Source organism: Pezoporus occidentalis, unplaced genomic scaffold, assembly GCF_034315485.1.
Source record: "Pezoporus occidentalis ecotype Australia unplaced genomic scaffold, CSIRO_AGI_Poc_V1 ctg131, whole genome shotgun sequence".
Lineage (NCBI taxonomy): Eukaryota > Metazoa > Chordata > Aves > Psittaciformes > Psittacidae > Pezoporus > Pezoporus occidentalis.
Genome location: NW_026913115.1, coordinates 1,167,204 through 1,191,634, shown reverse-complemented (window position 1 = coordinate 1,191,634; position 24,431 = coordinate 1,167,204). Strand labels below are relative to the sequence as shown.

At 36.0% G+C, this 24,431-nt stretch overlaps 1 protein-coding gene across 4 annotated transcripts in view; it reads right to left on the bottom strand.

Annotated features, from left to right (window-relative positions):
- SOX6 (SRY-box transcription factor 6) overlaps nucleotides 1–24,431 on the bottom strand; it is a 374,155-nt gene that overhangs the window by 315,748 nt on the left and 33,976 nt on the right. For all 4 annotated transcript variants that reach the window (XM_062608907.1, XM_062608904.1, XM_062608903.1 and 1 more), the window contains exon 2: nucleotides 2,336–2,406. The gene's annotated coding sequence lies outside the window, so the exon portion shown is untranslated. The remainder of the gene's footprint in view (nucleotides 1–2,335; nucleotides 2,407–24,431) is intronic.

Here is a 24,431-nt window from a genome sequence, read left to right as displayed (position 1 = left end):
CTTTCGAGCAGTGACCTACACTCCATCTATTTGGAGTATGGATCAAACAAACACACTATAAAAACATGACCAAATATTATAGCATAACATGAAAAAGGTATACATTTCTCATTAGCATTTTTTAAATGATGTTTAGAATTGAATCTTCTCAAAACTCCTTACATATGCAAAGGTTTTGTCTTTCATACCAACCCCCCAAGGCTCCCATTCATGGTCTCATTTGCTCAGGGCCTTTTTGTTCAGCCTCAAGTCCTGATCCTGATTTCATCAGCTTCCACAGTCACCTCACATGAATAAGTATCTGCAGAAATCAAGCCTTTAAATTGAAAGATACTTGAGGCAACAACCTGCCCTATTAGTCTACAAAGCACAGTGGAAATTTATGGCACTGTTCATATTACTGTTATCGAATAGTAAGAGTCTGTATTTGTTGAACTAATGTATACTACCTACAAAATATCTGCAAGTTTGGAGAGGTACAATAGAGATGACTTAAGATAACCTGTATTACTGTAGAATGTATACTTCAATCCTGGTTTTGGTATGTGAGGAAACATGGGACTCAATCAGTCAGTTGTACATCCTACATTTTATTTTCAGTTGATGTGAACTCAAGGTTTGCATATGTTCCTAGATACATTGTGCTAAATACTAAAATAACTCCTTTAATCGGAGAACAAGAACAGTCAACCATAGTGTTAGCTTCTCCAGATATTCATGCCAGTGTGACTAAACTCTGAGTTGCAGAGAATACCTATAGAAGACTAGACTGTGATTCATTTTATTCATCTGTATAAAATTTGTATAGTAATTTTCATGTCTTCATTGGTAGGGCTGCTGAACCACCTCCCAGCTCTCATGGTCACAATAATGTAAGGTGTCCCAACTGTACTAACAATGTGGTAACAACAGTCAACACTTCTCATTAAAGGTTAAGTACTTACTTGATTCACCTAAAAACCAAACATTGTTTCCAAAGTACTTTTTACACCAATTTTTTACCACAGCTTTTTGTCGCTGTCAACCAGGAAAAGCAGGGCTCATATCAGGAGTCCACAATAAAATTACTAAAGCCCTTTATATGTTTATAATACTACATGAACATTTAACAATAATTAAACAATACATACAGGTCCTTACCCAATTAGCCTGATATGCACAAACAAGTTCACCATGAATATACTATTGCATTTATTCCATTGCTTTGATTAGAAAGTATACTCCATACTGAGGTATAAAGAGGTATTGTTTGTATTGATAGATATATTACTATTTCCATTTACAGATGAGAGAAACAAGGCAAAGAAAGCCTGCTTGCTTGAAAAAAACATGCAGTGGCAAAGCCAGGAAGAGTTACAATAAATTCCTCTCTCAATTCAGTAATCACTTTACCATTGCCTTCTCAGAACTATTTTTCAGTGGTAATACTTTTTAAAAATTGTTTATTTTATTTGATAATATTTTCTTTAAATTTGACTGACAATGCTTATTAAAAATATGCTGACCTGTAAATGAAGGGAACTGCAAACATAATAGCAAAACCATATAAGAAAATGAACATTTGTAAAGAGAAAGGGTTAGTACAAATTGAGCATATTTCCATATTGAGAGGAGAACCAGCCATATTTTTCCCTCATGAATGTAGTTTTGTGAACATCTTTTTCCACAAATGATTGAATAAATATTTATTCATAAACTATATTTGTGACTTAACAGAACAAGCTGCATAGATTGGTTTCATTTATACTATATCATGCAAGAGGTATAGCAATAATTTATATCATGCCAAGTCTAAGTCCCATTAGATTTTCCTTATTATACTTGACTAAAGCAAACGGCTATCCAAAACAGCAATTCTGAAAGCTTTCTATTTGTTGTGTTAATAACTATCTTGCAGATCCTCTCTTTCTCTTTCTCAAAGCATTTATGCATAGGCCTAGCAAGTCCCATTTGCTTTATTTGAACTTGGCCAGATGCTGAAATATGCTCTTGGGCTAGGCCTAAATGACTACAGTCTTAGCACTTTTGCTGCAACCATAAAGGTCAGCTTTCTTCAGCATATATAAAAATACATTCCCAGTTCAGCAGATACTCATGGTCCCAGTGTTTCCTCAATAAACACATGGAGCATTTGCTTTAAAAGTCCTTCCAAATAGCTGAAGCATAAGTTGATAGCAAAAAAACCTGTAAGTTTATAGTTAGGTACATTTCTTAATAAAAGCAACATTCTAAAACCATGGTATGACAGCAACATTTTAAAGCAGCTTCCGCTCTTCATGTTAATAGAGTATTAGAAAGATGAACATAACAAGAAAAACAATCATCAAATACTTACAAATACACAAGAAAATCAGCCCCAGCTCCCAGAAATCACTGGTAAGTTGCTTTTGAATTCATGAAACTGACCTAAAAATGTAAAAGGAAAACAAGTTGAAACAAAAGAAAACCCAGAACTGATAAATGTTACTTTTTTATCATTATAGAATAGTTAGACTTTTTAACTATGAACTAAATAAAGCAAAACACAAGCCTGTTGTCAGTCTTTCAGCCAAGTGATTTACACAGAACTTGTTTCCAGGAAGCCAATACCAAGTGAAACAATTATTTCATTGTTCTGCATCTCACACCATAGCAACCCAGTCCATTATGGCTTCTAAGAAGTATCATAAATGTAAGCATGGTTATCTTTTAATAAGGAAAACAGCTGTGAGGGGGGTTTTGGCTGATTGAGGGTTTTGCTTGGTATTTTGTTTTCAAATGTTACAGAACATTCATTATTTTTAAAAAGTATTTTGTTAACAGCATTTTGCAGCTAAACTGGTGTAAAATATGGCCTAGGTGCATTTAACTGAAACCCATCTGAGGCAAAATTCATAGAGAAAGAGACTAACTTGTTCTTCTACAGTCTAGATCCCAGTCAGAAACTTAGCCTAAGTACAATGTGTTCACTATAAGGCATGATTAAATCCAACATTCTTTTTCCTTCATATCCCTCAGTTCTAGCTGGAGAGGTAACAGATGCAACTCAAACCCACAGAGCTTGCCTTATAAAATCCTTTAACTAGCACAATGACTCACTTTGTACCTCTAAATATCCATGGTTTCCTCTCTCCAGAACCCCCATGCTTTAGAAGGTAGTTCAGTAGTTTATTTTTATTGTTTGGTCTACATACAGCACATTTTTAGTTCTTATGAAAACAAAGAAACTTTGTTGCACAGTCCTTGTTTTCTTTCCAAAATGTGAGGATGGATATGGGTAACATTAAACTGAAAATAGTAATGGAGCCTAAGCAACTAGTTTAGGTCAAAACCTTTTTGTTCTCTGGGAGCTGATTAATTTGCAGTTCATAAAACAGTGGGTGTAAGCTCAGTTTAAAAACATGTAACTATATTTAAGATGAAATCATCATTTTTGTTAGCCTCCAGTAATCTTTAAGAAACACCTTCCCACAACATTTCTGTATCCTAAAGTGCACCAGCCAGTACTGCACAGTGCCTAGAGACAAGGAGAGAATACCAAACTTATCTTGATGTAGAATATCCTCCTTATTTCATACACCCACACTGAAGTGCATATTATTCATTCCAACCAAGCCCTCCCCCATCCTGAAAGTACACATTTAATTGTGTCTTCTTTCCTGTAATACCAACAGAGAGTCAACAAATCTCATTTGCTATATCAACGCAGTGTTATTATATATTTTAAAAGCAAGTCTGAATCTCATTATCAGCTGATTTATGCCATTAGTGTGCTTTGGAGCCACCAATTAAACAAGGACAGTGGTTCATAAGGTCACAGTTAATTAATCTGAAAGAGTATAAATACACTTTAATGCACACCACCTCATGTAGAGAATTTAGGAACAAAGGACCAAAGCTTTATTCTGGGCAAGCAATTAGGGGGAAAGGTTAAATATACAAAATTTTAAATTTAGCTCTAGCACTCTGTTAATCTATCAGGAAAAAAGTTCAGTTTGGTAAAATATCCTGAAGAATAATGTGCATGTGAAGCCTTGATCCTTACAGCAACAGTGCAAGTGAGGGAGAGGGCCAAACAGAGATCCTGAGCAAATGAAGGCTTGTTGCTCAGATAACACCTCAAAATGGGGAATCAGCTGCAAGGCTTATCCATTCTGAAGATAGTCAAGGTGGAAAAACCAAAAACCCCAACCTCAAACAGACCAGACCTTTCTAAATGGACTCGTTTGCGCTAGACTGTTGCATTTAGTACCTCAGGCAAAACTGACTTCAACCACACTGCCTTCATAAATTCAATAAACTTATGCAATCAAGTAAGTGTTCAGTAATAACAGTAGTCTATGAACACAACCAGAGTATAATGCTGAAAACAATCTAACTGACCAGAAATAGCTATGAACAACTGGAATGGACTACGAAGTCTTGGAAAACAGAATAAAAAAAAAACTAAATAACACTATCTGCCATGAGAACAAGAAACTGTAAAGACAGGGATTTAGAAAAGGACCTAAGGGTTCAGACAACACACTTTCAATGAAAATAGCAAAGGTTGATTTTCTCCTTGTTTGTCCCAAAAATTCCATTTTAGTAAACCATAAAAAGGTTACCTCTTAAGTGAAAATGTTTGCTCAAAAGCAAACATGGTAGTAGTTTTCATGGGTTTGACTGTTTGTTTGGAGTTGTTCGTTTTTTTTCTCAAACAGGCAAAGGTGTCCTAACATCAAGTAACATGAAATAAGACCAAGGTCATATCTGCAAACACCAAAAAAGTCACAGGCCTGGCTTAAAAGAATTGTTAATAAAGTTAAACCTCTCTCACTGACTTGACTAAGAATAATGCAGAATCAACCAACAATTTCAAAACCAGAATCCTTCAAAATAACTCACTTTTCAAAAAGCTAAGCTTTTGCTTGACTTGCAAACTCACACTGACACCAAGAGAATGGTGGACTTAAAACAAATTATGTACATCTCTAAATGACTGTGTGATCTTGTATGCCTTAAATGTTATACACCAAAGAAAATTCTGTAAGTAGCCAAATGCCACTTACAAAATAGCTTTTTGCCCAAGCACCATCAGCTGTAATAATTCCTAGAGATTTTATTTTCAGGAAAGAAAATAATATTAGTCATTCTATAAAATATTTAATTAAAACATTCTTATTCTTCTAAGATAGAGCCTCTACAGGTAGTCTGCATTTTCTGTGAACAGTCATCAGTGAGCATCAAGGAGCCTGCAAGTAAAAAACGGAAGCAGTTACTTAGTAAAAAACATGGCATCATGTTACATTATTTGAGAATGTGGCCTATCATTGTGGGCTGCTGGGACCAAAATATGTACCATTCAACAACTGTTAAAAAACTATTTTCAGAATTATAGCATTATGTGGAATGAGAAAAAGGAATAATACAGGAAATTAAGCTATACACTTAGGTCCTGAATCACATAGCAATTTCATACCCTGAAATGTGAAAAATTTCACAATTAAAATATTAATGAACCCCAGACACAATCACAAAAAGGAGGTAACAGCAGTCTGATCATGATGAAATCTTTTGCAGTTTCAAGATGATTTAATGAAGAATAGTTTACGCATGGAAAACACTTCATACATGATCATTTTGAAACAGGAAAGTAAATAGAGCAATTGACCACTACACATGAAACTTTCTAAAAAAGAGACAAGGAGTTTCCTGTTATCTTCCCTTTGTGTCACTACTCTTCAATGGATGGGGACTGTATTTTACTGCCTTTGCTGGCTTGTTTCTTAAACATTACTCTCCTTGGTTCCATGAATTAGCAAAGAAACAAAAACCAGGCAAAGGGGAGGAAAAAACCAAAACAACACAAAAACCAACCAAACCAACTACAATGTTGTTTCCCTCATACTTTTCATTTTAGAATAGTCCCTCTGCAATGATCCTCACTTGGATTTCTGCAACAGAGATTGCAGAGAAATGATTTATCAAAGAAGGAATCAGAGCATACCACCTGTTATGCAAGTGTTCATTTTAAAACACGTTGCATCACAGTGAAGTAATAACAACACAGTGCAAACAATGTTAAAATTGGTCTCCAAAGCTCTGTCCTCTGATACTGCCTTTGCTATAAATTTTCTGCTCAACCGCCAGCAGAAGAGCTTCTTTGTGCTTCTTAGTTCCTTATTCACAAAAAGGAGCTACTATTTCTTCCTTCTGCAACACTGATGGTTTACAGTTCTACATACCAGAAGCAGTGATGTCGTTATTACAGAAACAAGGCTCAAAAAATACCTAAAATAGGATACATCTCCACAGCATTTCACAGGCAGATATGAGCTCACTCTGCCCACACTCGGAGATGACTGGCCACAAACCCACTCTAATTCAGTTTAGCTACGGTTAGCACTTACGTAAACTACATGACTTCCAGTTTAGAACAACCTCACATCTGCCTACAAAAAGCATGTCAATGTAGACATACAATAGGTGGTGTTTCTGCAAACTATCTCTTGAAAAAAGGAGTTCCGTAAGCATCACCACTTTTGCCAAACCCGACAGGTGGTTCACAAGACAGTTGTTCCCTGTCTCTCCTAAAGAGATCTCACTCTTTAGGAGCACATTACCTGGCAGCATTAGATTATATAAGAGCTCCTTGTGATCTCTTCTGTAAAGGTCCATGCATTTGCAAAATTGCGTTATGTTTTCAACAGGCAGCTTGTGAAGATATCTCTGCTGTGTGCCTGCATTTCTATAAAGCATCCAATCACTACAGGACCTGAGCACAGAATACAAAACTAAGGTCTTTGGGCTGTATCGCTTCACAGCATTGCATCAGGTTAAGACTAAAGGATTTTGATGATAAAAGTGCTGAACATGTCCAACAACTATTTTCAATGTATTATTACATCTCCCACTAAAATTACACTTGAAAACACCAAAACTGCCTAGTTTGCTGTGCAGATGAAAGAAATATGTAAATGTGTATTTATTCTTTCATATAAAAGGAAGGGTCTAGAATTCCAGATCTGATAAGCTCTGTATGCATACTTTCAAGCAGATACAGGCCACAAGACATACACCACACTGCTTGGAAGGCTGAAGGTGGAACTCCAGTTATAACTCATGGGGTAGTGATAGCAAAAGGCTCCTCAGTGGCCCGCGGTGGGCTGATAAGCACTGCTGGCTCCCTGCTCCCACATCAAGGGACTCAGGTTTCCCAGCAGCTCCTGCACCAGCCCACTGCCACTCACATGATACAGCTATGACACAGAAACATTTCTGAACTTCATGTAAGCTACAGCCATGAGCTGGATCATTCCTCATCAATCTGACTGAATTAAGGAAACCACAGAAAGCTTTCAAAATGGGTATCATTGTGCAGCATTCACATTCATGATCCAAACTCTGAAGGCAGTACAAGGCAAACTAAGCCCAGAATGCAAAGTTGCAGCATTACAAGAACTAAGAGGTATGACTGGTGTTCCAAATACCAGAAAGCCTTCCAGGATGTAATACTGTTAGAAGGATATCTCAGATACAGAACAAATTTCACAGCAAATACAAACTGCACTTGGAAAGTCACTTTCTACACCTAGCAAAGCAGCATGGCTTGGAAATGACATCCAAGGTCACTCTGCAGAGACTCACATTTGTTACAGAACCATGGACATCAACCCCACAAAACCTCACTGCCCAGTATGGCAGCTCTCACATTGACCTGCATCATAGTACTTGCCAATTTATGTCTCTTATCTCTGTGCTGCAACTCTAGTTTCCCCCGTTTGAAATGACAGCTCTTTATTCTCTTACTTTACGTGTACAGGGACTTGTAACCCTAACAGGGTCTCAGGGTGCTGCTGTAATACAATCTCACAAGGGCTCCCTGGATACAACTCTAACACAAAATAACAATGGTTTTGTTTATTATATAATAATGTCATTATGTAATGATAGCATTATGCAAGAAGGACAACACCCATACTAGAAGCTGCTAGCCTACCACGCTCAGGTAATTTTTCTTAACAAATTGATTTAAAATTAAAAGTACTGTTAGTAGTCTTTGACTCCCTTTATCTTTGGCATACGTAATGTGTCAGGTTCCCTGCCCTTACAGATTCAGATCAATGTTTAATGTAATTTTACTGAAGAACTGTCTTACTTTGTTTAAAAGACAGTTCTTCCAGCTCAGTCATATGACCAAAAAGGACAGTATAAAAAGTATAAAACATTATTCAAACTGTAATTTAGCATGCAGTTAAGTCTCTCCAATGAGCTTCATGAGCTCTGGATTGTACTAAATTGAAATTCAGTTACACAACAGAATGGAATTGCACTGATCTGAGATTCAAATCAACTATCTATATTTACAGATACATATTAATTTTATCTCCAATTTTCTTATCTATTATCTCTATATTTTTATATTTTATCTACAACTGCTAACCTCCTCTGAGCAAAATAAATGGTCTTTTTGGAATGAAAAATAAAACCAAATTCCATTACTGTCCTTCCCTTGCTAACAAAGCACCAAGAATTATGTGGCATTGGAAGCACTCAAATAATGTGGGAGGATTTCAGTCATTGTACAACACTGCTCAAAGTCTGAAGCTGTGCCTCACAGAACACGGAAAGTGTTTAGAACACATATTCATTGAGCTCTCTCACTGGACTTTGACTTGAACATCTACTACATTGAACTTGTGCTACATTTACCAGGTACAAACTCCTTGGTATAATTTTTGATAGTGTAACACCTACATATGCATAGGCAAGGCTTGGAAGAATAACAAGAAACCTCTTAAACAGGAAACTAAAGCCCTCAAGCAAAGAGATATTTATGTAAGAGGGAGGGGAAGTGCTAATTGTGAAAGCCCACTTTTGCAGTTATTTCCAAGAGCTACAAATGGTAAGATAGCTGAAATGTCTAGCTGATATTTTAGAAGTATCAACAATAATACTGATGCATGGGCACACATGAACATATTTAAAATTTCAGCATAAATATACCATACAGCACTTGCATTTGAAAATTCCCTGAAAATTGGAGACTCAACCTGTCACAACTACTGTGGACCTAAACAAATCAAAAAATGTCACAAAAAGAAACCAAAACAAACCAAAAAACCCTTGGTGGTTTCAATTTAAAAAAAAAGGAAGAAAAAGAAAAATGCAGCAATCTATCCTTACCTTTAGAATTTAATGTAAGCAGGTTGTGAGCCAAATGGCAAGGAGTTAAGTCAGCTGTACACAAATTACCATTTTTTTTCTGACAAATTCATTTTGTAATATTACATATATGTGTGCTACTTGCTCCCATAGAAGGTAGTGTTAATCAGATTTCAAAGCTTGTTAAGTAGGACATAAAAAACAATTAGAAGGCCTGAAGAATGTCTGCCTTCAGGTCCACTTCCCTGGATTCTGTGAGGGACAAAACTTTCTTACTACATAATAATTATAGCTTAAGTCAATTTTTTTATTTTTTTTTTAGAGACCTCATATGGTAACTTCTTTTCTCAGCTCTCATTTTTGAAATTCATTTCTCCTGACACTATAACCAGAGAAAGGGAGGTCCAACTACTCTCATTTTAATTCCACTTTAGAAGAATCGTAAGTAAATAAAGATTCTTTCTTCAATGATCAGTTGAGTCAATTAGAAACCCATCTTACATACGCATCCTCTGTCAGAAAATCATTCCCCAAATATGTGGCACAGAGTGTTACCAGTAAGGATATAGCTTTGTATTCTGCCCAAAGGACCATTCTATTTGTGATTATCTACTACGATCAGTCCTGAAGATAATTAACTCTCACCTGCTGGACAAATGAATCACATGAAACAATATGAACCACATTACCATACCAAGGCCTCAAAATAAAAATTTCTCAGACTCCTTTCAGTCTCTCCTAACACAACTACTTCATTAGCTTAAAAAAAAAAGCAAAAAATTTAGTTTAATTAAGGAAAGAGTACACCTTGAAACAGAAATTTGCTTTCAATGGTAAAGTTATCAGTTTGATAATTCAAGTTTTGGAGACTTAACCAGGTAAAGCCCTAATTTCTTCTCATTTTCACCTATGTCATCTCTGTCAAAATCTTGATTGTGATTTTGAACAATACTTGCTCTTGTTGCCTAACACCTAAAGATTTTGATTTTTTTATTTCTTCTGAAACATTCACCTCTGCAAGGTATTTTGAAACCAGAACTGAAATATCTTCATAATTGATAGAAATCCTTACAGGCAATACTGCCCATCAAATAAATGATACAACAACCCTTAACTCCAGTTTATGATAAGCCCAATCATGGGTACTAACAATCAAGCAGGTTAAAATGCTAAAGCACTACTTCTTACCAGTCCATAAAGGTAAGCCTTACATTCATAGCCTGGGTTTTGTACTGTGTATAGAGATCACATATTAGTAAACTGTTGATCTTGGAGTCAGAGGTGCCCTGCACTTTAGGACAGACTGTCACAAACTACAAATTTAAAGGCAAGTTTGGGGAAAGAGTTCTGGTTTTCACATGCTGAAAATGATTCCTAGCCTCTTTAGACAGTCATATAAAACCGTATCTCCAAGCATTTACCAGCATGGCTCAACATCTATGAGCCTCAGGCTATATGCACCTGCCCTCAGCATGATACTGACAGGCTGCAATGAAAAGCTGATGGCTAGAGGGGTAGCTACTAGGTGCTTTGCATATAATATTTTCAAAGATGTAAATGGAATACTGATCTAAAAAAAAATAAAATCATACACTCTAAAAGTTGGCATTAATCAAATTAACTCATCAGCCTGACAGGTCTCATTAGAAGATCTTATCACTGGTTTAACTAAACAAAAGGAATCGAAGGAGGAAAGAAAAATATACAGGGAATGATTTCTATTTCTTTAAAAAGAAAGTTCTTTAGGAAGTGCTTCAAATATGTTTCTGTCTTGTGCTAAATGAAGCAGCTATTGCTGTGGAATTTTAGGGCGGTGTTTTCTCCATTTTCTTTTTAATGAACACCAGAGTGAACACTGCAGCAACATCCATCAGAAATCATTAGAACACAAGTTATAACTACTCCCTGGCAGCTATAAAGTATGTAGGTTTTGTTGGGTTGTTGTTTTTTTTTTTGTAATATTTTTGATTCCTCTGTTTTACTTTAACTAGGCATACTTTGCTTCTTTGAGCTAGAAATTTTCTTTCTTCCAGGCGACCCTGCCCTCTTTCTCTGGCATATGCACCCTTTGGAATGCAGTGCGAAGTTACTTACTTATGTATAAGTGAACATATAAGAAATCTTCCTAGGAAATCAAGGAAAATGTTTAAAATCTTAGCTAATGCCACTCTCAAGAACCAAAATCAGATTCACAGAAGATCTTTCCCACTTGACAAAGATTTTAATCCTTATTTTTCTCTCCATTTAAGAAACTGTAAAAGGTTAGAGTTCCAACAAATATGTTTAAAATTTCAGTTCTTTTCTTGCTAACTAGTCTTTGCTTCCAAATAACTTAATCCACTTTCTTTACAACTAAGGACTAATGAGGACAGTAAGATACAACCAAGGACCGTACAGTAGGATGGTACAGCAGGTTGCAGGTTTATTCAAGATCCCATTGCTCTCAGTGATGTGTACATGGTTGCAAAGGGTCTTAAAAGTATACAGTTCTAAGAGGGCATGCATTTTGAAAATACCACCAGCCACATTATTCGGTGCGAATAAATATGGTCCCTCAAAGAAATATAGCAACCCCTAGGGACTCCCCTGAACTCACAGGAAGGCATGGCTATTTTTGGAACACAGGGTTAAAAACCAACTATATTTGTTTTGCTGCAGAACAATGATTTTAATGGATCTAGGATTTTGCTCTTTATTCTGCCACCCCAGTGACGGAATGAATCTCTTAGAAATTTTCAGAACTTCTCTGAGTTATCAATACCTGGTAATACACTGCAAAGCAAGACACTACTAATATTAATGACAAAAATATATTTTGCAACTATATGTGTCCAGATGAAATTTTGAAGTACCTTACCAAAAAAATAAATACTTAAAAATACTGTAGTTGGATGATATTTTCCTCTGTACAGAATGCCAACATGAAGTTTGTGGAACTTTCAAACTGTAACTTGAGGATCTAGGAGGGAGATCAAGCAACGCACATTTCTAATACCGAAACCCTGTACTGCGGTCATTTGTACAATTAAGAAACAGCTTAACAGAAAATCCCCTCCTCGAAAATCAGGAAATAATATTCTACTCAATAAGGTCAGAGACAGCTGAATCCCGGTCTAAGCCATGCAGAGCTTTGCAAAATTCAGTGAAAATACTTCTAAAACAATTCAAAAGTTGTAAGTAATAAAAAAAAAATGTTACTCTCAGGAGTCAGCTGAATCCTCTCTGTAAGCATGCTGACTCCGATTTTAAGACGAACTAATTACCAGTTGCTTAAGTGCAAGTACAAAAATTAAGAGATAATTATATAAAAAAAATTCACAAAGTGGCTCAATGCCAACAAGACAGTCTCCCGTCAATCATATATGATACTCTCCTTGATATCTGTCCCTACCTGGAGAAGCAGCTGTGTTCCACAGCAAGTCCCAACAATATTTAAAACCTGGCTTCTGCAGATTGAGGGTCTAAAAACATACCCATTGAGGCTCTTCTGGTTTTGTTCACTGTTGTACGGCAACATAAGAAGCAGGATTCTCACATTTTATAAAACTCAAATTTCACAGCATTTCACAGTTGCACCAGTCCAATCCTACAGAAGCCAAAAAACTTGAATGCTGTAAGTGATGGCTATATTTGGCCTCATTATCTCAACTATGCCTCATCCAAGATGTATTTCAGCAAGCTGACCCTATAATCACACCGCAGTCAATAGTGAAACTTTCAATGAGTTCAATGAAAATAACAACTAGAGTTTCAGACAAGGGTCCTTGTATAAAAACTGAAAGAAAATAGTAGCATCACTAGGTTCTCTAACATCAGTAGAATTTAGGAAACATATCATACAAATGCAAGACAAAAAAAAAAAAAATCCTATGCAGAACACTTAATTCAAATATGTACATAGTCCACTGTGATTACAGCAAACGAATTACTGCTGTGAAGTTCATCTGTTCATAGGGCTGGCTGGAAGGTGTTAATATTAAAAGTCAAATTTTAACATTACAGAAGAAATAAATCCAAACTTGTATGGACTTCATGAAATCAAGCAACACTGCAAGAGTTATAAAACGTGCTGTGTGACTTCCTATTTTCTTTTTTTCTTCTCTTCAAATGTGGCATGTCCAAATTCTTGGACATGGGAAAATCTTCTAAAAGAACACACCACTCTTGAGCCATCTCAGACTGGATGTGGAAAATTAATCACATCATTATACACCTGAACCCAAATGTAGGATATATATTCATATTGTAGGAGAATTACACGTTAACAGCACACTGTGAAAATCGAGCATGCTGGGAAAATATCAACCTACTTGAACAAAACCTGTATTGTTCCTACTATAGTTTTTCTACTTTGGAAACATAATTTAGCACCCTTTCTATTAGGCCCAAGTATTCTGAGTTTCAGATACTCCTATAGAGAAGCTAAGTGGGTTTTATTCAGCTACATGCAAAGAAATACATGGTTCTTTCTTTCCTGTTTCTGAAAATTACTCGTCCACTCTGATAAAAACTATGCTGCTGGAGAGGTTGGTAATTAAGGCTTTGGAGTTTGACATCCATTAAAACTTGGTGATCCCACCAAAAGCACTTCATCATCAGAACCATCTGGTGTTCTTTCTTCACAATTACCAAAATACAGAACATATTTTGACTTGGCACTTGCATTTGGTAGACATTTTAGTCATTTTATAAGAAACAAGACATTACATTGCCAAAACACGGCCATAGAAGGAAATTACAACATACTACAATCTGACTAGGAAGTCCTACCAGGATAGAAAGAAGGATTGTCTTCACCTTCAGCTAATGTTCTCACCTTTATATACAAGACAGCTCTTACCAATTTCATTACTCTATGTTTCCTCTATATGTTGATGATTATTAAGAGCATTATCTAACAGATTAAGGGTAAAATGATTTGCATCTATTTTGAGGCTCAGCTTGGTTTAAGATGTCTGGCTCTGAAATCAAGCTAATAAACCACCAGAAATTAAACTGTTAGAAGTAAAAGGAAACAAAGCCATTTCACAATAATACTCTGAAAAGCAGTATGAAGAATATTTCACATCAGACTCTCCCATTACAGTTTTTTCAGTCCCTGCACATACAATAATAATATGAGCACAGCTGTAAATGTAGGAAAGTTTGAAAAATAAAGGGAGAAGGCAGGAATATGGACAATTCCTGAATACTACTAGACATTTAATGTCCCTCACCTACAAGCATCGCCTATTCAAGGACACAAAATGATGCAAACTTATTGGAGCACATATGCTAAGGAATTTACTTTACATTAATATCCCAGGTAGAATAAAATGCTTATCTCAAGGACTTCAATTGATTGAATATACATATTATTAGTCTGGTTGGTGTCAAAATGGGTTAACTGCTCTGAAATCAGTAAAAATATATGAAAAATAGATAATATATATATGAAAATAATAAAAAACCAAACAATATGCAAATATTTTTAAAAACAGCACAGTGTAGAAAATATAACCCAAATGACAACTACAAGTTCCACAGCAAACAAATAAGCTGCAGCACTCCATATTGTATGGAAACCTTTAAAGTACCACAGTACCATATAAACCAGAAAACACAGGTTTTGAAATCAAAATGATTCTACTAGGACATGGATTTGCACCCATCAGAATTTTCAAAGATATAAACTGGACTGATACAGTGAAAGAGTAAAAGTTTAGATAACTGCAGACACAGAGTACTGAACAAAATTTTACAAACAAAAAATTATAAGGAAATTTGACTGGAAATTAAACAAGCTATTATTACAAGTAACTTTGCAAGGTTAGTCTTTCAAAACAACATTCTAAAGAAAAAATCTAATGACATTATAAAGTGCAAAGAAGAGATGAATAAAATGTGCAATGACACTAAAATATATCTGCACAATAATAAAGGGCAGTAGAACTAATGAAAGTGAGAAATCAGAAACAGTGAATTTGATGAAGAGATCAATGAGTGCATACAGCAATCTGAGGGATCACAACTGTACTCATCCCTATTAGACAAACGAACAGACAGACAAAATAGAATATATGGGCAAGTAAACAAACATTCTATTACACAGAGTGCCGTTCTCATTGGGTGACACTCCAAAAACTACATATCTCCTTTATTGGCAAAAATAAACTGCACATTACATACTTATTTTTATACAGGATCAGAGCAGATTTCCTATCAGATATTTCAAAACCAAATACACTTTATATATTTCCTGTGAGTTTTTTCCCTTTAATTTTATTGTGGTTAACAATATTGTAACAAGTAGCAAGTTATTATCAAGTCATATTTTCATATCTTTTGAGCATCAGCATGGCTTTCTTAAGTCTCTATCAACAGCTTGAAAATATTTACTTTTAGGAAGGATAATCAGATTACTGCCACTTTACAAAAGCATTATGGGGTGTCTCATTTCAACTACTGTCATCACAGCAACATACAACAACCACAATGTGGTGAGAATACACCACCCAAAAAGGAATAATCAAGTCAAAATGCATAAAAAGTAAAAAAGAGGTCAATTTACACCTTAAGAAACTTGAGCAACTGTATCAGGGAAACTTTCACAGGGAAAGATGCTAGTCCTTTCAGGATAGCAGAATTAACATTTTGGTTTAAATTTCACAGCATCTAGAACAAGGCCAAACAATGAAGGAGGTTCACTAACATGTTACTTCAGTTTTATCACATGTTAACTTCACAGAAACAGTGGAGTCTCATTTGCTATGAGATAAAGAGGTCTAATGTCTACATCAGAGAAGAGGCAACCGAACATCTCCGTGGCACTTTAAAAAAAATTAAAAACCCATATATAATATGTCCTTGCTTTACCTTTTCTTGAAAACTAGTAGTTTACCATTTATACAGTGATGCATTCTGGCATATTTTTGATGCAAATTCTGTACGAACAGTGATATGAAATAGTAATAGACCTAAATTTCTCAAGCACATTAAGACTGAGTTGCCAGTTCTGAAAAACTGACAGCTTTTGCAAAGCCTAGGAGCTAATCATGAGCTCAGTTCATGGTTGTTTCTATAGTTGTGCTCTAATGTGAATGAGGAGAAGCTGATGGATAAAAGCAAAGTAAGATCTATTGTCTGGCCGCATTCTTACCTACCCAAATGGGAACAGGACCCAGGAGACAATTCCCAAGTCCTCCCCACGCACAAATATATGCATTTCTGTGTTTTGGCCTTCACGACAGTGAATCAGAAACTAGGATCAGCTCAGAAATAAATGCAGTCTGCTTTTCACAGAAACATCATTTTCTTGTTATGCCTTGCTATAGTTACATATCTTGTAATGTTATTCTTGTCACATCCTAAAAATCTGCACCAACTTTTTTTTGCTTGAGGATGAATTCTGCCTTCAGCTGCAAACTAGGAGTTCCCACAGAAGCCACAGTGCACACTGGTGTACCAGGAAAAACAGAACTCACAGTTCAAATTAATCATATCCTTTGTATTAACATACTTTTATAGTAATATAATACACACAGTTTATGTTGTGATTTAAGAATTAAAACCTAATCATATGTAAAATTAGTCCATTCAAGAAATAACTGCTAAATAAGTTGGAATTAGAGCTGTATATGAACTGTTCGATGCTTGCACTTGCATCAGTGAACTGGAAAAGCTTGGTAAATCAGCATGGCTTAGGTACTAAAGCTGACACTCCAGAAGCATTCACAATCCCCTCTCCCTTAGACAATTAAAACAATCCTCCATTTATGGGCAAGGAACAGGGAAGGAACAAAGAGGAAAAAGGAAGGAAAGGATAAGGAAATAAATACTTAACAGTATAGCCCAGAAAGATTTTTTTTTCAGCGTCTGGTCAAAAATTATTCCATTCTGTTCAGTTCTGAATGCATTTGAAGTTCCTCCTTGTCTAATAATTAATTATAATACAAAATTATATGGGGAAAGCTATCACCTTTTTGTAAACCTCAAATACAAAAAGCCGAAGACTGCCAATACAAAATATCCTATTCTAATACGTGTTTCTCAGCTTCCTGTGTAGTTATTAGGAAACACTCCCCTCACTGTATGGCTGCAAAACATCTATATTGAACTAAATATGGTTATTTTTTCCACTAAACCCAGTGTAGATATTTTCCTGGAATTCAGAACTGTGAGTCAGTCATATGATAAATTAATCTAGATTATAATCAATTGATCCAAATGTGATCAGATTACAGCCAGCCATATTAGTTTTAGCAAATTATTGTGTTGCTTATGCTCTGGCATCAGCGGCCTTTAGTTTATTTTTCAAGCTATTTGTCTGCCAGTTAGAATGAAATTTTCATTGGTTCTTTTGATGAACAGGGGACATAAAAGCTGAGCTATGTCATTTACGACAGACCAGCTGCTTTAGAGGTATTATTTTAGTTAACAGACTATATAACTTCAAATTATAAAACATGTTTAAACACATATATTTACAATCATAACCAGCCAGTTACATGCAAAATACTCCTGAATTGAGAGAGATTCAAGAAAAATGAGAACATGACTGTTTACCTTTCTTCAACTTCTAAAATCGTAAGGGAATGTATAAGCTCAGTCTTCTCCCTCATCTCCTCCCCCTGCCATTTATTTTTCTTCTCCCTTTTTATGAACAGAAATCCTGTCACACCAATATATTTTTGGCTAGACTACTGCATTCAAACCTGCTCTTTGACTTCTGGATGCTGTTTTTAATACAGAACAAATATGACAGGATGAACAGAACTCTGTTCCTGTGAAAAGGAAGACAATGCAGAGAAGCACAGACACAGGGAATCCTGAATATGCAGAAAAAAAAGGATAGTCAAGTCTTTCAAGGAAAAGAAAGCTGACATAATATACACAACAGTACCAAACTGCAGCTGGTTTTTAAAAGTAAAGTAAATCTGCTCTTAAAGTAGCCACTAATTTTGTAAGATTCCATCTTGAGATAACCCTGATTTTCCTAAAGGTGGTGCTGAAAAATGCTTTTATAGTCTCCAGTTTAAGCCTAAAAACAAAAGCACACACAACTAATTTTGCATTGAAAATGTTGACATTTCATGTCTCCTGAGATGCTTGAAATATGTTGAATAAATTCCTTGAACTTGAAAGGTAGGTAACAGATACAAGGAACAATCAACCCATAGCAAATTAATTCAAGTATGCAATTTTAATACAGCTTTATAGAGAGAAAAAAATATGTAACTGACATAAGAAAAGAGCCGGGTCATGCAAGAGGTCTGAGAAATACCAACAGTAGCATATTTGGCCTGTTTCAGGCCCTTAGCAAAGGTTTCCATCCTCTAAAGAAATTGAAGGAAATTCACAAATTCAGGCAGACATAAAATACATGAAACATATCTTTTCACAGATGCAGATATGTGGAATACGATATCTAAATATCCGTTTAATTACAGAGGAGAGAGCATAGGGTATTTAACAAATCAGAGAAACTGAAATCTTACTGAAAGACCCTGTTCTTACTGGAAATCTGGAGTAGCCAGATGCTGCTGCATAAATGGATTAGCTGTTTGTGTATGCTACATAGTTTGAGATGCTCTGGAGGAATAGGAGAGTTGGTAGGGCCACAGGCCTGGTCAGAGGCTATCACTGAGGACCTTCAGCTTCAGTAGCTAGCAAAGCCATTCAACTTCTGTAGGGGCTTCAAGAGACAGTTGAGACATACCACAGTATCCTCTGATTCTGTTCTTGCCATGAATGTCATGGAAATTCATTTGCACAGTTCCTGGCAAGCCTACTCCTATTTGCAAAGCAAATACGTACCAGTGTTGCTGTTGGGGAGAGTCAGAATGTGTGCAGGTGAAGAATTTGACTCTTCATCCTTAAATGCATTCATTTAGACTTGCACAAGTGACATGCCTAAATGAACTACTCACCAAAGTAGAGAAGCTTAAACACCAAGTCAATAGCCTCAGCTGTATGCAAAGGTGGATGACAAGTACCCACACATGAGGAAGATGCATCAGAACTCTAAGCTAATACTTAAACAAGGTATCCCTGGTTTTGCCTAGTCTAAGCTATATCTGTACCACAACTGCCTTTTAATGTATATAATTTATTGAAGACACCTGAAATGTCCTTTTTTTTAAGACAGCACATTGTAAGTACTCAAATAATTAGGAAAAATACATATATTTTCAAAATAAAAGAATATCAATATATGGCCAGGTGATGGCTCAAATCAAAATGCTGATCCTTACTCTTTCAATGCCAAACATATGAAAGATTAAATTGCTAACAGCACTCAAATACATCAGTGCTTTATTTTCAGACCTAAAGTACGCAAGATTTCTCCACCATAAAAACTGCAAGTAGAACTCCTGTGAATCATGAAGGTCCTTCCTTTTAAAACAGATTTAGAAAATGTAATCATCCTTCACAGGTGAGATATTCTGTTTATTCTATGGAGAATCATTTCAGTTTAAATTAAACTCTTTAAATGGTTTTGATGATTGCTGCAATAAGGAAATGACAGAGAAAAAATCTGGGAAGAGAATAACACGTGTTAGATGAATGGCTGACAGAAATATTTCTAGTATATGAAAAACATTCGGATTTTTTTAACAAATATCAGTATTATTTTTTCAAAGCATAAAAACTAATGCTGTTTACTTGTCCTAAGTGAAAATGCCAATCTGTACTCTCCTCTTGAATTATCTTCAATACGCACTAAGTATTTTGAAGATAAATAACAGATACATGTCTCTTCAGAATTCAAAAAAAAAACCAAACAACACACTAGTGGCGCAAGATACCTTCTGGATATCAGACTGCCAGAAAAACCTGTCCATTCATCATTCAAAAATTAGGTCTTTCTGGGTATCTTGACCTTGAATAACCAAATATAGAGCAGAGTGAAAATGGACTGTCTTTTGAAAATTTAAGACACAAGTCCTGCCATAGATTGCTTGGAATATAAGCAGCTAAGAATCTAAATTAAGATTTTGGTAAGACAACTAATGACAAAATGCAAAGAAAGAGGTTAAAAGCACAATACAAATCTCTGGCATTCTCTTTTTTTTTCTGACCCTACCCTTAAACCTCACAGATACCAAACATACCAAATAGATGCCCATTAAAAACTTGTAAAAAGGATTGTTTCATATGTCCCTCTCTTCCAAGCTTTCTCTAAATTCATACTTATTTAACACTGTGATTAAGAGCACTACTGCCAGCAGTCATGAAAAATTCTGATATAAAGTGTCAGAACTACACCATTACTGAAAAACAGCTGCAAAATACCCTACTACAGATTGGGCTGGGGGGGGGGGGGGGGTGTAGTACGACATGCCTGCCAATTCATGACTTAAATTTGTCTCAACAGCAAATACTTTTTTAAGAGAGATCGCAAAAGATTAACCAGGAATACTGAAATCCAGATGACTTAAAAACAGCTGTGTTGAGGCACCCTATAAGATGTCTTTTCAACATAGAACTTGCTCATCCTGATGCTAACACTCTCCTATTTCCAAATACTCGGTGATCCTTTACACACTGCTCAAGGTAAACTATAGTAAAACTCTATTTGTCAAGTGTCTTCTGCAAGAATCATTTATCTTTCTTAACAATATTTGCTTTCCCTAGCTATGTACCCCCAGAGGCGTTCTTGTACATACCAGGCAGTCAACAAATGGGCTGAAGAAGAGGCAGAAGACCAAGACAGGCTCATATCACCTCCCTGGATGATGTTCCCATGGAGACTCCTTACAACAGACAATGCAGCTCCTGGCTGCAGCATTTGCACTATTTAGCTTCCTCTGTAATGAGGAAGTCTAACCAAAAAGTTTTCTTGCTAGTATAGCTGAAACAGGCATGCTGACAAAGATCAGATCCAGACCTGCAGGGTTTCTGCATGGCAATGCTCAGTCTGCTGCTGGTCCCAAGAACTTTGACAGGTTTATGGACAAGACTTTACTGTACAGTCTCGTCCCTATCCTCATCACTACAGTACAATAATAGGGAACACAGGGTATGAGCCTGCTGGCCGACTCAAAGCAGAAGAGCTGAACTGCAGCTTAGGGTTAGATCCTTAAGGCAAGGGAAGGACATAAGGAAAAGGACATACGGAAAAGGACATAAGGAAAAGGACCTGGGATGTCGCTCTTGCAGTTTGTAGTACAGAGCTTTTGGAAGATAAGGAGTCCAACCTACAGACAGGTCACAGGTCTAAAGTTCCCGTTGTACATAATTAGGCAATAAGAAGCTTATTACATGCCTGATTGAGTATCTCATAATTAACGACTTATTCCAAAGCCTGTTTAAGTCAATAGGAATCTTTCTGTTGACTTCAAAGGGGCTTTTGATCAAACCCTGCCTACTTAATAGGATACCTCTCTCCCCATGTCATAACTTAGAAGTTGCCATGAGGAGGCACTCAAACTGACAGTCTCATGGTTTAACTACAAAGGTGCCAGTGAGAGAGCACTTTCATTTAAGTACATATGACCAGTTTTGCAGCTCTAGCCTACTGCTGATCTTTAGTACCTGAGACATCTACTTGGTGAGAAGTGAAAAATTTCATTGACATGACTAGAGGGAAATAGTACTGACAGACCTCTTGTGTTAACTGGGTCTAATTTTTGTTGATGCATCTGCAACAACAGATACTATTGGCACAAACTGTACACACACATTTTTTAATCTAGCCAGAAGAAATGGGGGAATGACAAGGTTCCCTTTAATACACAATACATTATTACTTCCCTGACCATTAGGCAATATCGCATAATAATCCCTTATACAGCTATATTATTTCTGCATACATGTTAATTCTGAAAATGTGTACTGTGTGGTCACACTAACTTGTCACTGACAGGCGCTGTGGAAATCCCCCTTATTTCATGGATCATTGATCCAATGTGTAAATCCTTCTTAGCTTGAAAGCCACTGACAAGATAAACCATAAGGGCTCCAAAGGGAAAGAGCCTTTCTGGTTTGTTGAGCAAATTCAGCAGTAGCACATGTACTTCAAACCCACATGTGAAAACCTCTTTGAAATTAGGATCCTGATACTGCAAATCCTTATGCCTATAACCTGTAAGTCATCCCAATACAAGTCTAATACAGTTACCAGACACCCCTGGAAAAACAACATTACACTATCCATGTTAAATGTCTGTTTCCAGAATCAAGATCTAAACACTATCCATGTTAAATGTTTGTTTCCAGAATCAAGATCTAAATACAACTGGAAAAATAATGTCTAGAAATGATTTAGCCTTCTAGGAATTTCCACTCCAAATAAATAAATGTCATGTACTACATGAAACAGAAAAGAAAAAAAGTAATTTTTTAAATTAATAAGCAGGAAAGCTTGCATCTATAGATACACTGACTTTTTTAATCCATGTACTCTCCTAACTTGCAAAATATTTAATTGAACTTTCCCACCATCTTTGATACCATTAAAAATTACAGATTTTAAGCCAATTCTGCAGATTTACAACTATGATTCAGCAGCTGAATGCCTGTGTAAACATATCTGCTAGTTACACAGACAATGCTCTTACAATAATTCTTTGCCTTTTAAGCATTTTGTTAGTTAACCTATATTTTCCTTAATTTCTGAGGCAAATACAAATTCCAACTACAGAAACACAAATGTTATTTTCTGTGGTGCTAGCACACTGCTATTTTCCAGATCACCCTAACATGAGGTAACTATTATCGATTGTGAAAGCACAACAGGTGGGTCACATGAAAGGTCACGTTAGTTTTGTTCACAGGGCCAAACAGAAGGTTTTCATTATCCTTAATAAAAACAGAAGCAAGTAATAAAATATATCATTGCAATAACATATCTCTCCATTCATATGCAATAACCTCATACATTAGATCCTACCATTTCAAAATACTGCTGTTGGCTCCAGCAGCATGATTATTTTTGTGGTTGCTACTTAGAAAAATAATATTATAAATCACAGTTTGACTTGCAAATTTCCACACTGTTCTTTTGAACTGCTTTTTGAAATGTTTTTCTGGACAAACCTCCTCAAAGCGTGAGTTCACTCAGAAATACTAAGCACTTTAAATGGTCAATAAGGCAGCAAAGATTTTTAGTAATTCCTGTCATTAGTATAATAGCAAATCATGGTACCTAGAAGTAGTTAGACACCTTGTTCAAGTCCTGATGGTAAATTAAAGTAGAGTCATAACTCAGACATGTTGTAAAAAAGTCAAACCATATTAGACCCTTTCACAGCAGTTTTCAGGACAAACTGTTTGACCAGCTCCATTCTGCTTGCAATGCGCATGTATGTACACACACATACACACCTGTCAGTGCACCAGCATGGACAGCAAAGGTGTATAGTGTAAAGTAAATATAACAAATTCTTGCATGTAATGAAAGCATTTTTATTTTTGCAGTTTAGATTTCTCATGGGTATACCATCCATGTTAAACACATTTCAATACAAATTAAAGGCCTGTATTTAAAAGAACATCAGTCAGATGCTTTTAACATCTATTTCAGAGAAAACGGTTAACATTTTTGGCTTCCTTCCTTAAACATTTTTAACGTAAATTTTACTTTATTTCTAAATGATTCCTAAATATTTCTAGGCTGAATAATGATCAGTAAATTGGCTTTTCTATTCAGCTTTTTCTGACTACATTATTCTTCAGTGCCTTCTTTTGCTGCTCTGCATCCCCATCTTAGGATGAACATAGCTGGATATAACACAGAACTGAAAACAAAAAGTGTAAAATATATTTCCATTTTCCTAAAACATTATTTTCCAAAATAACACAGGTTATAGGCAGCGGCAGTAACAGTCCAGTGCCTTCCCGTTGATATTATTGCAAGAGAAAGCCTGGTCTTCAAAGCAGTAACTTGTTATCAGAAAACAACATGTGCTACTGGAAACAGAAAATGCATGGAACAATGTACAGCTATCTGTGAATGCAAAATACTCCTGCTAGAATGACTTTTGAGTTTGGCTCCAAAAAAAATTAGCTGCTTATCAGTCTGTCACCTAAATGTGCAAAGCTCATCCTGGGGCATGTTGTGTCTGCAAAGTGACTTGCATTCTGGCAGCAAAGCAGCCACAGCCATTGCAGGGCCTCACTCTCTGAAGTCCCCCATTCCTGTAAGTTTTAGGACAATGCATTTCTTTTGAGAGCCACACCTGCTGGCACTTCTGACAGACTATTTTGTCATGTGCTTCCTTAAGAGGTTTAAAAAAAATCTCTCACATGACTTGAAAATGCTAAGCTGCAACTTCACACTTTTTCACACCTTACTCTTCCCACCTCACAGCTTGATGTCTAAT